General features: G+C 38.7%; 1 protein-coding gene across 2 annotated transcripts in view; it reads right to left on the bottom strand.

Annotated features, from left to right (window-relative positions):
- Positions 1–12543, bottom strand: part of ANOS1 (anosmin 1) — a 121235-nt gene that overhangs the window by 95914 nt on the left and 12778 nt on the right. The window lies entirely within an intron of this gene.

The following is a 12543-nucleotide window of genomic DNA, read 5'->3' as shown; positions in this document are numbered from 1 at the left end:
AAACGGTTGCAGGAACTTGGCATGGCTAGTTTAATCAAAAGAAGAACCGGGGAGACATGATAGCAGTGCTCCAATATCTCAGGGGTTGCCACAAAGAAGAGGGAGTCAAAGGGGTTGCCACAAAGAAGAGGGTGTTCTCCAAAGCACCCAGAGTAGAACAAGAAGCAATGGGTGGAAACTAAACAAGGAGAGAAGTAACTTAGAACTAAGGAGAAATTTCCTGACAGTAATATCAATCAGTAAGGATGTAGAATATTAAGAAAGAGAAAGAGAGCCAAGAAAGAAAGAGAAAGATACAAAGTAACAACCCAGTCACGTGATCACCCAGTTACACCCCCCCAGTCACATGACCATGAAGCACATCCACCCTGTCACACAACCATGAAGCCATGACCATCATCACATGACCATCAATCCATGCCCACAAAATAAGCCACATCCACAGAACCGGTAGTAAAAAAAATTGGAACCCACCTCTAGTGAACATAGAGATGTATTCCTCATACATACATACATACATACATACATACATACATACATACATACTCTCACCCAAGCTTTTGCTAGTTTTATTATTTGTTTTGATTTAATGTGTTTACATATTACCAAGCTTTTAATAATAATAATAATAATAATAATAATAATAATAATAATAATAATAATAATAATTTATTAGATTTGTATGCCGCCCCTCTCCGAAGACTCGGGGCGACTCACAACAAGCGATAAAACAATATTGTACAGGCACAAATCTAATATTAAGAAAAAACTAAAAAATGCTTTCAAATGTTGAACCCATAAAACACAATGGAATCATAAAAAACAATAAAAACACAATAGGAAAAATTATAGCCATTCATATAATAAAAAATTTCTAAAATACATTCAGGTATACTCCTACTTAGAGTAGAAAAGCTTCTACATCAAAATAGTCCCCTTCAATTAAAAAAAACCCCTTCAACTACATTTGTATCTTTCTAGATCATACGCTCAGAAGCACATTACATACATGTCAGCTATTAAAGATTAATACTTTTTTTTTAGAATAATGGCAGCAATATCCATGCATTTATCTTAGGTATATTAAAATATATGTATAAATAAATGTAAAACCTAAAACTTGAGAAAATATTATGAAAAGATGAAGAAAGAATAATATTTAAGAGGATGCCATAAACAGCAAATGGTTAATAAGTATAGCTGTGGGAGTTTTAGTGCCAGGTAAGAATGTTATTATTTCTTTTTATAATATCTAGCCGTAGAATTGTTAACATATATATAAAACAAGCAATCATTTTCTTCTCTTTTCATATAAGAAATGGCAGAACAGAACAAAGTTTGCAGTAGCAGATTAGTACCAATTAGCAGCATTATTTTACAGCTCCAATATATTTTCATTAATTAGTACTCTGCCTGCTATGAGCAAACAATATATCACAATCTTTGCTTGCTCAGATAAGCCATATTTTATCTTCATTGATTAAATATTTGTATGTTTACCACCTAATCCTAAATTAGTTTGATCAAGAAGAAAGCAGCATTTCTTCAATTTAGAGTAGATCTACCAATGTATTGAGGTGAGTAGGATCAATGCAATCCCTGGAATATGTTTTTGCATGGTTCTCATTTTTAGTCATTATACTGCAGACTAGCCATTAACTATCTTTGCTTTGTGCACTAATTATTAATCAATGCATTAATTATTCACTCTCTTATCAAGTTATAAAACATATAACAGATATTACTCTTACAACTGAAAATACAAATACAAAAGAGCTGGAAGCTATAGTGATAAACGTCAAGCAGTACAGGAAAAAATGGTGCTATGATTAAATATAAAAAGTACCAAATTAATAAAAACAACTACAGTAGTCAGCTTTAGAAGTGGTAGAGAAGATACTGAAATAGTAGATAGTTTCAGTGTTTCAGTATTGTCTGTCAATAGTACAGGGAATAACAACCAAAAAACATCCCACACAAAAGTACTTAGTAGAAAAGCAATAAAGACCTTGAAAAAATATTCAGATGCCAAGACCTGTTCATACATACAAAATTCAGAATTGTGCAGGCAATGCTTCTCCTTGAATACATTAATGAAGTAAAAGATAGACAAGCAGGATAAAAACAATATTGACATTTTTGAACTTTGGCATTGAAGAATACTCCTGAGACTACAGTATTGTGGATGGTCAAGGAAATAAACAAATGAATTATAGAACAGTCCAGAGTTCCCATTCAAAGCACAAACGGCAAGGCTGAAATCATTGTATTTTGGATGCATTATGATCCCTTTAAAAATCCATAATGCTGGCAAATATGGAAGGAGAGAGAAGAGAACATCCAGCAGCATTGATTCAATTGCAGCAGTAGTAAACACACTGCTACTTTCAAAGAGATTTCAGAGCGTTTCCTGGTAAGACACAGATAAACTTAGACCAGAGATTCCCGAAGGAGAAACCACTTTTGTAAAATCCTGCAGTACCAACAATTTAAAAAGTTATAATAGCTATTTCAGTTATTTCAACTCACTTTCAACTTAACACTAGAAAAAAATGAAATAAAATGCCAGAATGAAAATGACACTGTGATATTGCTGGATATCACTGACTGTTTGCAAGTCTCATGTAAATGATTTACCTGGTGATCCATGAGGAGCCAACCAATGAAACCTATGTCCTTGGTTAAATTTATTTATTTATTTATTTATTAGATTTGTATGCCATCCAATCCCAAAGGACTCAGAGAATATTAGAATAGAGAATAATTTTTCAGCCTGAATTTACAGCTGATGCCACCATCTCTTTTTAAAAATAAGTTTATAAAAGCAACACCCCCCCCCCAAAAGAATATACAGTGGTACCTCAAGATACGAACCCCTCGTCTTACGAACAACTCGTGATACGAACCTGAGGTTCAGAAAAATTTTGCCTCTTCTTACGAACTTTTTTCGAGTTACGAACCGGCGTTCAGAGACTGCTGGGAAGCCGCGCGGCTGTTTTAAAAGGTGACAGCCGGGCGGCGGGGCTTCCCAGAAGCCTCCCGAACGCCGGTTCGTAACTCGAACAAAGTTCGTAAGAAGAGGCAAAATTTTTCTGAACCCCGGGTTCAGTTCGGGAGGTTGCTGGGAAGCCCCCCAGCCCGGCTGTCACCTTTTAAAACAGCCGCGCCGCTTCCCAGCTGTCTCCCGAAGCCGAATGCGGAAGTTCAGCTTTGGCGTTCGGCTTCAGGAGACAGCTGGGAAGCGGCGCGGCTGTTTTAAAAGGTCGCAGCCGGCCTGGGGGGCTTCCCAGCACCCCCCCCGAACCCTGGGGGGCTTCATCGGCTGTCACCTTTTAAAACAGCCACGCGGCTTCCCAGCAGTCGCCGAAAGCCGTTTTTTTCCGGGGTTTTTTTGGTCGCACGGATTAATTGACTTTACATTGTTTCCTATGGGAAACAATGTTTCGTCTTACGAACCTTTCATCATACGAACCTCCTCCTTGCACCAATTAAGTTCGTATCATGAGGTATTACTGTACAGTGGTACCTCTACTTAAGAACTTAATTCATTCCCTGACCAGGTTCTTAAGTAGAAAAGTTTGTAAGTAGAAGCAATTTTTCCCATAGGAATCTATGTAAAGGAAATAATGCATGCAAACCCATTAGGAAAGAAATAAAAGCTCGGAATTTGGGTGGGAGGAGGAAGAGGAAGAAGGGGAGGAAAACACTTGCTGCCCAGAGCTAAGGCAGCATTTCTTTTCTCTGAGCGCTGACAGAGGTTTATTTCCTCTCCAAGCGCCCAGAGAGGGGGAAATGCTTTGTTCACTCTAGACCAGGGGTCTCCAACCTTGGCAACTTTAAGACTTGTGGACTTCAACTCCCAGAATTCCTTTGCTTTGCTGGCTGAGGAATTCTGGGAGTTGAAGTCCACAAGTCTTAAAGATGGCAAGGTTGAAGACCCCTGCTCTAGACTGCCAAAGTCTCAAGCACCACAGAAAGGCAGCCCAAAAAAGCCCAAGATGGCCGGAATTAAAGGGGGAATGGCAGGAAACTGGCTGGGCCTTCGTGCTGCTCTCAAATTTCCTGGGAAATTTTTCTGGGCTCAGGTTCTTAAGTAGAAAATGGTTCTAAAGAAGAGGCAAAAAAATCTTCAACATCCAGTTCTTATCTAGAAATGTTCTTAAGTAGAGGCGTTCTCAGGTAGAGGTACCACTATACACCAAAAATTCATGGCAATAAACCAATAATAATGCTAAAATTGTATCTTTGTTCCTCAATGTCCACAGGAAAAAAATAAGCTTCAGGTGAAGGTACATTAACTTCAGGTACATTAACTGATAATTGATTTAGAATTATGGGTTTTATAATCTCAATGATATGTCTATTTACATAATTACTTTACAACCAAGATAAGAACAGACATAATTTATTGCATTATCTATTGATTAACATCAAACATACACTGCTGGGAGACAAATGAAATGGAAGAAAGAGTTATTAGCTGTAGTATTTAAATTTAGCAGTTAAAAATATTATTTTACTTAACCTTTTTTACTGGTATCCCAAGTATCATCAGGATGGAGGGGTTCTTCTAATTTTATTCTCACAACAATCTTGACAGATAGATTGGACTGAAGTATAGTGACCAACTCAGGGTCATGCTAAATGCTATGTTATGCTTTAGCCCCAGGTTGTAGAATAAGCCAAAATGATATTTTAATACACATTAAATATGGTTTATAAACTACAAAACCTGAATTGACATACAGTCAGTCCTAGTAGGTAGGTCATAATATGAAGTAACTCCACAGGATATCTACAATTACTTTACTGAAGTAAAATTGACAGAATCTTGCAAATCACATTTTCCCTTTTCCTATATCTTATGAATTAATGAATTAAGCAAGTTATCTTGACATTCTAGACTTCAATCCTTATTGTCTTTACAATAGAGTCTCTGTCTCTCTGTTGAAGTCTTCTCTCTTACTCTCTTACTCTCTATGCATATTACATTAAACCAGTGTTTCTCACATAGTGGGGCGTGGAGCAATGCCGGGGGGGACGGGACGTGTTTTTTTTGCTGCAGGGAGTAGAGGTTTTTTGCACGGAACAATAGCACACAGCACAGAGTAGGAGATCTGTAGTGCATATAACAAACTTTAAAGAGACATCATGGAAAAATATTTAACAGGGATGAAAAGAAACAAGGAGAAAGACGGAGATAATGAGACAAACATCTCCCGAAAGCTAAGATGAGGAAATATGATAAAGCGTATGTAGCGCTTGGCTCCACTGTGGTAGGTGACGAGGAAAGACCACTATGTTTACTGTATCTAAAAATATTGACAGCAGATAGCATGAAGCCAAATAAATTACGGTATCACATTACACCTCAATCACGCTGATAAGCCGTGTGAGTTTTTTCAGCGAAAATGTGCTGAATATTGCAAACCATTATCCCAGCAGAGAGTTGGGGCGTGCTATATGTTTACTTCTTCCGTGGGGGGCATGTAACAGAAAATAATTGAGAAACACTACATTAAACCAAAGCTACTAAACCTTCCTTTGTGGGTCAGCCTCTACCACACAGTGGTAGGTCCCAATCAGTCAAATCTTTGGCTACTGCAGAGTTGAACTAATTTTAATTTTATTAATAGCAGGGGTAGGACAGATTTATATGGAAATCAATTCCTTAGAACAGAAATAAGCAATTCTAAGGATAAACTATGGTAGTATTTGCACAAGATACCTTCATATAGTCATAACTAGTTGTTTTATCATTCTTAAATATTATGTAGTAATAATAATAATAATAATAATAATAATAATAATAATAATAATAATAATTTATTAGATTTGTATGCTGCCCCTCCAAAATGAAGCTACATTTATTAATATTCTTTTCAACTCAAGGAAATTGACATACTTTGAATATATGGCAACACTTCTTATCCCTCCATGCTATAGATCAGTGTTTCCCAACCTTTTTTGAGCCGTGGCACATTATTCACATTTACAAAATCCTGGAAAACTTTGAGCGAGGGTGGGGGGGCTAAAAAAAGTTTGGACAAAAAAATTCTCTCTCTTCCTCCCTTTCGCTCAATTTCTCTCTCTCTCTCTTTCTCTTCCTTCCTTTTTCTTTCCCACTCTCTCCATCCCTCTTTGTTTCTCCCTTCCTTCCTCTCTTTTTTGCTCTTTCTCTCTCCCTCCTTCCCTCCATGTCTTTCCCTCACCCTCCTTCCCCCCTTTCTCTCTCTCTTGCTGTCTTTCTCTCTTTCTCTCTCCCCCCTCTCCCTCTCTTTCTCTCTCTTTTTTGCTTTCTCTCTCTCCCCTCCCTCTCTTTCTCTCTCTCCATCTCTTGCTATCTCTCTTTCTTTCTCACTTTTTTGCTTTCTCTCTCTTTCTCTTCCCCCTCTCTCTTTCTTTCTCTCCCTCTCTTGCTATCTCTTTCTCTCTCTTACAATCTCTCTTTCTTTCTCTCTTTTTTGCTTTCTCTCTTTCTCTCTCCCCCCTCTTTCTTTCTCTCCCTCTCTTGCTATCTCTTTCTCTCTCTTACAATCTCTCTCTTTCTTTCTCTTTTTTGCTTTCTCTCTCTTTCTCTCTCCCCCCTCTCTTTCTTTCTCTCCCTCTCTTGCTATCTCTTTCTCTCTCTTACTATGTCTCTCTTTCTCTCTCTATCTCTTTTGCTTTCTCTCTCTTTCTCTCTCCACTCTCTTGCTATCTCTCTCCTTCTCTTGCTATCTCTTTCTTTCTCTCTCCCCTCTCTCTTTCTCTCTCCCTCTCTTGCTATCTCTTTGTCTCTTGCTATCTCTCTCTTTCTCTCCCCCCTCTCTCCCTCTCTCTTTCTCACTCTCCCTCTCTTGCTATCTCTCTCCCTCTCTTGCTATCTCTTTCTTTCTCTCTCCCCTCTTTCTTTCTCTCTCCCTCTCTTGCTATCTCTTTCTCTCTTGCTATCTTTCTCTTTCTCTCCCCCCTCTCTCCCTCTCTTTCTCTCTCTCCCTCTCTTGCTATCTCTTTCTCTTGCTATCTCTTTCTTTCTCTCTCTTTTTTGCTTTCTCTTTCTCTCCCCCTCTCTCTTTCTCTCTCTCCCTCTCTTGCTATCTCTTTCTCCCTCTTGCTATCTCTCTCTCTCTCTTTTGCTTTCTCTCTCTTTGTCTCTCCCCCCTCTCTCTTTCTCTCTCTCCATCTCTTGCTATCTCTTTCTTTCTCTTGCTATCTCTCTCTTTCTTTCTTTCTTTCTTTCTTTCTTTCTTTCTCTCTCTCTTTCTCATACACCACACCGCAGCAGTGGCATTGGGCAGTAGCTGTGGGGCAGCAGCAGGGTGGTCAGCTGTGAAGCGGAGCTCCGGAACGGAGGCACCGACAGTGGCGGCTGGACGTGTTGCTGTACGCCGTACATGCTGGCATTGCACTGGGCATGGACGTGTGGCTGGAGCCTCCATCCCGGCCCAGCCAGCAGGCAAGTGCCAGCCACGCAATGCCAGCATGTACGGCGTACAGCAACATGTCCAGCCACCGCCGTCGGTGCCTCCGTTCCGGAGCTCCGCCGCACAGCTGACCACCCTGCCGCCGCCCCACGGCTACCGCCCCCCCCCACTGCTGCCGCCCTCCCGCCGGACCCCAAAGCTCACCTGCTGCCGCCACCAGGAAAGCTCCAGGCGGGCGGGGTGCTGCAGCTGCCGGAAAACTTGGAAGGTGCGAAGAAGGAAGCTCAGCTTCCGGTCTCACAACTTTTTGCTCTTCGCACTCTCAGCAAAAAGTTGCGAGACCAGAAGCTGAGCTTCCTTCTTCGCGGCTCACCTGACAATGTCTTGCAGCACACCAGTGGCACACTGGTTGGGAAACACTGCTATAGATAATGGCACAAGCAGCAGAAAAATATGGTACAGTTTAAAACATTAATCTGACAAAAGGAACATGACTGCTTGAATTTTAACTATTTTCATAACTTCTCTAAGTTTACTTTCTTGTAAATCAGTCTTCCTAAATCTTGCATTAAATCTGAATGTGAGTCAAATAAACAAATAAAAAATAAAAAATAAAAAAATAAATCACGTGATTTCCAGTTTTAATAAGCTAGTTCTCAAAACATGAACTCTGAAAACTCAATTGAATTCATAGTGTTTAGTGCCAAGAATTAATAAGTGAATTCATATTTAATCAATTAGAAATTGCCTTATGTCTTTCTTATGCAAACATGAATAGAAAACCAAGAGGTCTTTAAGAAATATACTTTGGATTATTTCCAGAGGCATGACATACCCCACTGACACAGCTCAGCTCTGTTTTGTAAAGTGTGTGTACCATAACATTTATATGTAGCATTTTTCTACTCTTTTGCTCTATGCCACAGTTAATAATTCTAAAGTATAAAATAAGAATGTATATAAACTGTATTACATGTGCACACACCAGATCAAAACAGTAACAGTATTATTATTTTCTTTACCATACTGAAATCTACACAATAGTCTCTCAAACCTACCCAGGCTTCATGCTCTGGGGAATCCAGAGCATGATACCATGGTCTTTCAAGACCGAAGGATGCCAATGCAATGCAGTCTTTCAAAGCATCCAAGTGTTTCCAATTGTCTTGATGTCAGTGGGATAGGTGCTGCAATCTAGTTGTCAGCTTACATAAAGACATAAGCATTAGTAGCATTAAATTAACCTATATGCAAGGGGATAGTTTTAGTTGTAATCTTCACCTAGGCTCCAGCACAAAATATCAAAGGGATATACCTGTATATGATTTGCCTGCCAATTTTCCATACCCTGGCATCCTAGTGGAGGTTAGATATGGTAAAAAGCAGCTAGAGAAGATAATGAGAAAATATTATGAGAATTTGTATAAAGAGGAGCAAGTAAATATAGGAGTCCTTAACATTGGGAAAATAGTAAGTGAAGAAGATAAACAAATATTGAATGCAGAAATTACACAAGATGAAATTGCAAGAGTAATTAAAGGATTAAAACAAGCCAAAGCACCGGGTCCAGATGAGTTTACAGGAGAATTTTATAAAACTTATATGAATGAATTGTTGCCGCATTTGGGGAAACTGTTTAATAATATATTGTTAACTTATGATATCCTGCAGACATGGAAGACTTCAGAGATTGTTACCATTCCGAAGACTGATGGAGATTTAAGAGAGCCTGGGTCCTACCATCCTATTGTTTGGCAAATCAAGATTATAAAATATTTATGAAGATATTGGCAAATAGACTCAAAAATATTCTACCAAAAATAATTGAAGAGGATCAATATGGATTTGTGAAGGGTAGGAAGATAAGTGAACTAATTAGAAATGTAATAAATGTGATGCACCATGCTACCGTTATTAAAAGGAAATTGGGAATTTTGAAATTAGACGTTTATAAAGCTTTTGATAAAATTAACCATAGCTATTTATACAAATTATGTAAGGAATTAAATATGGGGGACAAATTTTGTGGAATTATAAAAGGAATAAATTTATAAAGGGAATGAAGCATATCTAAGGGAGAATGGACAAAGAACGCAGAGAATTAAAATACAAAATGGCACCAAACAGGGATGTCCTTTATCTCCAATGTTATTTGTAAAAACAATAGAGACATTAGCGAATAAGATAAGACAAGATAATACTTGGGTAGGATATAAAATAGGGGAATTAGAAATGAAACTAAATCTATTTGCAGATGATGCAATTATACTGACCCAGACCCTGATGGAGATGATTAAAGGCATAAGAAATATTTTTCAAGAGTTTAAACAGGAGTCGGGATTGTCGGTCAATATGGAAAAATCAGAGATTATGCATTTAAATACAGGTCCGAGAGAGCAGATAGAAATTAGGAAAGAATCAGGGTTGAAGTTAGAATTAAAGAAAATTAAATATTTGGGAATTTGGCTATTGAGAAATCCAGCGAAAATCGAGGAGGTGAATTATAGACAAATATGGAGGAAAAAATTGAAACAGATGAGGAGCTGGAAAGAGAAAAAGTTAAGGAGAATGGCTAAAATAAGAGCATTAAAAATGATGATAGTTCCCAAAATGATGTACCTATTTCAGGTATTGCCAGGGGGTTTATTAGCATCCAAGTTTAGAGAGTGGGATAAAAAAATTATTGGGTTGAAGAAGATAAAAGATTGAGAATAAGGAAAAAGTGGTTTAATAGCAAATGAAAAAAGAGGGCGGATGGGGAATTCCTTGTCTGGAGTTGTATAGAGAAGCAATTCAAATTGAAAGATTAATGGAGCTGCAATTATTCGAAAATAAATGGGTGAAATTGGAAAAAGATAAATGGGATGAAGAATAAAGAATTAATTTTTATAAGGTGGAATAGGAACAACTTAGCTAAATTAATAGGTCTCATGAAAGGGACTATGGAAATTTGGAAAAAAATAGCAGAGGGAAATAGGATTATATAAATCAAAACTGTCATCATTATATGTAATAAATAGATATAACAAAACAAATCTAAATAGGGTTATAGGAGAGTTGAAGGGAAGAGGGATTCTAAATAATCAGTGCTAATAATAGTCTATTACTGTATAATTACTTAATAAAATATTTAATTTTATAATATAATAACCCCCCAAAAGTGGGTGGAAGCAAATACTGCCACACAGATTGGGCTGCAGTGGCAGGGGGAGGGGGTGGTGTGGCAGTGGTGACAGAAAGCAGCTGCGAATGGGCTGTTACCACCACTGTCTATCACTGCCACCACCAGTCACTGCTGCTCACCACTGCCATTCGCCACTGCCGCCTATTGGCTGTTAGATCTGCCTCCCAGAATACTGCCGAACAGCTGTTCCAGGCAGTGGTGATCCCTGCCACCAGGAACAGCTGAATGGCAGTAATCTAGGAGACCCATCCAACCCTAATAGGTGGCAATGGCAAATGGTGTGAGTGATGAGAAGCAGTGACAGTGAGTAGTAGCAATAGGCAATAGCAGCAACAGAATAGACCTGGATCTCAGGGAAAAAACCCATTGTGGGAACAGCCATACCTAGTAGAAATTTCTTTTTTAGCTTCAAAAGCTTTTTGTTGAAACGATATAGGGTTTCCAGGCCTGAGCAGGAGGCTGGACTCCAAGGTCCCTTCCAGCTCTGTTATAAAAATCTTGTGATTTAGAGGTTAATTCTCTGCCTTACAAGGCAGAAGCTGCAGAATCAAATTCCAGTAAGGGTATGGCTAGCTGATGAGGCCAGAACAAGGCCGAAATAGTGCTATCCTAGTCTCCCTTAATTTTAAAAATTCAACAAAAACATGTGATACATACAGAATATAGTTTGTCAGCTATGAACAAAATTAACTGCCTTTGGTAGGGCCGAGAGGCAAAAAAGAAGCTGTGACACTCCTTCAATATACCAGGGTGATCCGACAGAAAAAACATATAGCCCCTCCCTGGTACAAAGCTGAAGGGATCAGATCCTGTGGCCTAGAAGTCATTTCTCTGCCTTACAAGGCAGAAGCTGCAGGATAAAATCCCAGTAAGAGTATAGCTAGCTGATGAGGCCAGTACAATGCCGAAATAGTGCTATCCTAGTCCCCCTTAATTTTAAAAATTCAGCAAAAAACTTGTGAGATATATGTGTGTGTGTGTGTGTGTGTGTGTGTTTTCATGGATGCATGCATGCATGCATGTATGTATGTATGTATGTATGTATATATGTATATATGTATGTATGTATATCAAATTATATGTATAATTACATAATAAACACTTAATCATTGTGGTACTTGACTAGTATTGTATGGCTACGTAATTAAAAATCTGCAGAAAATTTTAAGGTTATAGATTTGCTACTATGATTTGAGATATTCCAATGGTATAAGGGGACATACTATATATAGATATATGTTGGTAGCTTCAACAGGGAATAATTGTTACAGAAAACAAATACAAATAGTATCTTCAATATAATAAATATTACCTACCTTTCAGATCAACAAAAATGGCAATAACTCCATGGAGGAAAGAGTACAAAGGATTTCTAATCACAACAATTAATTTTATTTGAATAATGATTCTCATGATAATTACAGTGGTACCTCTACTTAAGAACTTAATTTGTTCCATGACCAGGTTCTTAAGTAGAAAAGTTTGTAACTAGAAGCAATTTTTCCCATAGGAATCAATGTATAAGCAAATAATGCATGCAAATTCATTAGGAAAGAAATAGAAGCTTGGAATTTGGGTGGGAGGAGGAAGAGGAGGAGGACAGTCGCTGCTGAAAGAAGAAGGTGAGGTGAAGGGAATAAAAAACATTCCAAAACATAAGGTGTAAACAAAAAGAAGGGCTCTGAGGTGGCGAGGAGGAGCACGCACTTCCCATACACCTGGCACGAGCCTGCCTCCCATACACTGCGCCAGAGAGAGGAACCCAGGCGGGCGAGAGAGGGGAACCTCCCGCTCCTTTGACCGAAAGGCAGCGGCTGCTGCTGCTACCTGCTTCCTCTTCCTTCCCATGCTGAAGGGCTCCCCCCTCCTCTCGCTCATTCGCTTTTAGACAGCGCCTTTCCTTCACTGTACTGACTCCTCAGTTTGGCTGAAGCTGAGTTGATCCGGCCGGGG

This window comes from Erythrolamprus reginae, chromosome 4 (genome assembly GCF_031021105.1).
Source record: "Erythrolamprus reginae isolate rEryReg1 chromosome 4, rEryReg1.hap1, whole genome shotgun sequence".
In the NCBI taxonomy this organism is placed as follows: Eukaryota; Metazoa; Chordata; class Lepidosauria; order Squamata; family Dipsadidae; genus Erythrolamprus; species Erythrolamprus reginae.
The sequence above is the reverse complement of the archived record's forward strand: the minus strand, read 5'-3'. Positions and strand labels throughout refer to the sequence as shown.